This window comes from Primulina eburnea, chromosome 6 (genome assembly GCF_022965805.1).
Source record: "Primulina eburnea isolate SZY01 chromosome 6, ASM2296580v1, whole genome shotgun sequence".
NCBI classification, from domain to species: Eukaryota; Viridiplantae; Streptophyta; class Magnoliopsida; order Lamiales; family Gesneriaceae; genus Primulina; species Primulina eburnea.
In genome coordinates, this window is record NC_133106.1 from 16,281,686 (window position 1) to 16,285,896 (window position 4,211).

At 35.1% G+C, this 4,211-nt stretch overlaps 1 long non-coding RNA gene across 1 annotated transcript; it reads left to right on the top strand.

Moving 5' to 3' along the window:
• Positions 1–1,169: 1,169 nt before the first annotated feature.
• LOC140833345 (uncharacterized) lies at positions 1,170–2,407 on the top strand. Its single transcript, XR_012118424.1, has 3 exons — positions 1,170–1,287; positions 1,672–1,726; positions 2,342–2,407. It is a non-coding gene; the product is annotated as an uncharacterized lncRNA (long non-coding RNA).
• The last annotated feature ends 1,804 nt before the right edge of the window (positions 2,408–4,211 follow it).

The window sequence follows — 4,211 nt, forward strand, 5'->3', positions numbered from 1 at the left end:
TAGATGCTATAGAAGTTTGTGGTATATCAAGCATATAATCTAGAGGTGAAATAAAAGAATGACTAGATCTTGATCTAGCATATATAGAAGATGGTAATAATCTTCTTTGTTCATTATTAAACTGTATTTGAACAGATCCTTCATTATTTTGAATAACTTGTTGTAAATCTCTATTTATTATAGATTTCTAGGAACAGCTTGTTTTTTGGAAATTCAATTTCTTCCCATTTTATAGATCTACGAGTTGTAATATTAGATCTATTAAAATTAGTTTCTATGAGAATAGTTTCATTTAATTTTTTATCTATTCTTTTACACATAGGATTCAATGTAAATAATGGTTTATAATAAATACGATAACAGATACATATAACTTCTGTTCCAGGAGTATAATTATAACCATGAGTTTTAACATTTAATGTTAGAGAATCTAATATATTAATATCAGACAAAGATAAAGATAAATTTGGATAAACATCAAAATATACTGGACCATGAGTCAAACTAGATTGAATTATTCCCATAAGGGATTGTTTCCAATTCAAATTTCTACCGTCTCTTAAAGCTGCTATGAAGCTTTCTGGTAAACCTTCTAAAGTTAAAGGTATAAAACAATTTGAATTAATCCTATATGAATAAATTTATAATTTTTCATATAAGGCATAATATCTTTATTGTTTAACAATCTAATAACCATTTCTTCATTATGAAGAGGTACTGATGATTCTATAGTTTTAACTACTTGTTTAAAACCAATTCTTTCAAAGGTTCCTAATTTATAGATCATTTTAGATTCTATCTTAGGAATAATCAATTTATTCAATAAATCTAAATTTTCAGTTAAATCATATTCTTCATTTAAACTGTTATGAACAGTTTCTTTCAAACTAAAAATATTCATTTGAATATAAAGTGCTAAATTATTAACCAAACTATTTCCATGGCTCTGATACCATCTGAGACGTGGAATCAAAGAGGGAATCTGATACGTGGCATTGTTATACCAAATTTTTCCTTAATGGCTTTCGCACACATGGAGATTAATAATATTATTTTATTAATATAATATAATATAATATTTTAAAAAAATACAAAAATAAAAAAGGGATAAATTTTAAATTCACGTAAAGTGAATTTCATTTCTCAATAGACAGAAGGTGGCCGAGAGAGAGGAGAGGAGAGATAGTAGAGATTCAATTTTCTTTTCAATCGTGTGACTTATTGGTTTATCCAATCGACGAACCGACTTCAGATTTGGGATCGTTGACACGAGCTCTTCGATTTGAGGTATAAATTTTATATTTTTGGTGATGTTTGAAATTCGTTGATTTTTGGAATAAATCCGATAAATTGTTAAATCATACTTGAATTGAAGATTGTTGAATAGTGTATGATTTTAACGAAGAAGAGATGATTATAGTGATGTTATTTTGAATTATTCTCAATTTATTATAATTAGATAATTTTAATCATTTGATTGAGATTGAAGAATTATTTGTCGGTTATATATGCGGTAGAATAACAGACAAGAAACTAAGTTTTGAAGTCGGAATTGAATTATGTTCTGATTTCGATTTGATATGAATTTTTGAAGTTTCAAATGATATTTGAAACTCATATTAATGATTTTGGATCATGTTATTGATTGGATTGAGTATGTTATTGATGTAGATAAAGTATTATACCGATATCTTCAGGCTACATCAATTGGAAACGAAGAATTGAGGTATGTTGCGACCAGGTAACATACGACAGGTATCTGTATTATATGATATATGTCTGATTGATTGGATTGATTGGAATGAGATTATATGTCTATATGCCTTATTTGTTGATTTATGTGGCATACATGACATTGGGATTGAGATATCGATGTATAAAATAAATGTTTTGTTAACACACATCATTTGATGCATACATCGATACATGACATGCACGTTGAGCTATGATCCTTGGATACCCTGATATGATTTGATTGGATTCTGGGGTTTGTGAACACAATTGCTATGCTGGTATTATATGACCCGTAAAGCATAGACATTTGTGGCCCCGATGATTGGATATGAGATTTGGGATTTGATGCCGCTTTGTCGACGCTATCATAAGTGTATCTCTTATTGAGGCCGGTGTGCCAGCTCGAGCATTGATTTGATAGCGATTCGTTTGATTCTGACATGTGCTTAGTGGATAGGCATTTGACCTGATACCTCCACGACATACATGCATTGCATACCATATATCATTGTTTAGATATCTGTGGTATATATGATGGTTGTTCCATACGGAGCTTTGCTCACCCCCAAGGGGGGCTGTTGTTGTCTTTGTGTGTGGACAATGGCAGGTACTCCAGGATATCAGGAGACCAGAGAGGGTACTTCTGGAGGAAGCCACTGTTGAGCTGAGGTTTTATGTTTATGTCTTGTTCTCAGTATATATATGTGTATATGTATCTATATACCGGGGCATGTCCCAAAGATATGAGATGTTTTTATGTGATTGGTTTTGATTACGTGTGGGCATGTTTATCACGTGAGATGAGATACTATTTTTAGTATTTAAATAAAAAGATTTGGGCTCATTGTAAAGAAATTTTAAACTCTTTTTCCGCTGTAATTAATTAACCCTAATCAGATTGTGTTGTAATAACGATTAGGAGCTCAGGGCCCCACACTAGATGGTATCGGAGCATAGCTGGGAATGCTCGATTGAGTCTTGTGTACACTTGAATAGGCACAAATGAATTGTGCGTATGTGTTTGATTTATTTGTATTACTTGCTCCTACTTAATTCAGTTTGAGTAAGTTATTGATGAGATTGATGATATGAGATGATGGTGATGTGAAATCGATATTGATTTGTGACATTCATCGATTGATTTGTAGATGGATCACACAAATGAAACTGTGAGTAGCAGTACTGAGAGGATTGTTGGGCAATTTGAAGGGTTGTCCATGGATGTTGTGATGGCTCGATTCCAGGATCTGAAACCACCGAGGTTCTTTGACACTGAGAGTGCTGAAAGAGCTGAGGCCTGGCTCAAGGATATCGAGCATTTGTTTAATATTGTGGAATATTCCAAGGCTCGGAGACTGAAACTTGCTTTGTATCAGCTGAAAGACCGAGCTAAATCTTGGTGGGAAGCCGCTGAGATTGGATTGAAAGAGGCCGGGATTGAAGTCACTTGGGATGTCTTCAAGGCCCAGTTTTTGGAACAGTATTCTCCTCCTTCCTATTATACTGCTCAGGAGAATGAATTCAATAATCTGCAGCAGGGAACGATTTCTGTTGCAGAGTATGCTTCGAAGTTTTCTACTTTACTGAAGTATGCACCTCATTGCTCCCTATTGTAGCCATTGTGAAGGCAAACATACTATCGAACAGTGTCGAGGTATGTTTGGTACTTGTTATCATTGTGGGCAGGAAGGCCATTTCTCTCGGGTATGTCCGAACAAGGGTACGACTTCTGCTCAACCCCAGCCAGGATTTAGAGGTGGCCCTGGTATGACGAGACCTGTTGTTCATGTTCTATCTTTTCAGCAGTCAAGTGTCCCACGATATCGATGACCGGGTGGTGAGAGTGCCCAAGTTCCTCCTCAAGTGAGAGTGTACGCCATGACTGAGGATCAGGTGAGAGAAGCTCCTGGTGGCGTGATTGCAGGTATTTGCACGCTTTGCAATTATCCTGCATGTGTTTTATTTGATACAGGAGCATCTCATTCATTCATATCTCATGCATTTGTTGCATCTCACGATATTGAGTGTACCTCGTTGTATGATACTTTGTCGATAGCCACGCCAGCAGGGAAGATTATTTTGTCTGAGAAAGTTGTGCATAATTGTGTATTGATATATGAGGATAATGTGGTATTTCTGAATTTGATTTTCCTCCTGATGCACGACTTTGATTGTATTGTTGGCATGGATATCTTGGCGACAAATCGAGCTACTGTTGATTGTTTTCATGGAGTGGTTCGATTTAGACCGATTGATGGACCCAAGTAGAATTTTTATGGCAATGGTTCCCAATCCAAAATTCCATTGGTATCTTCTTGGAAATGTCCCGATTGTTGACTAGCGGAGATAAGGGTTATCTTATCTACGCTATTGATATTTCGAAGAAGGAGTCTTCCTTATCTGAGATTCCTGTTGCGAAAGAATTCCCGGATGTATTTCCCTATGAGATTCCTGATTTTCCTCCTCACCGAGAAGTT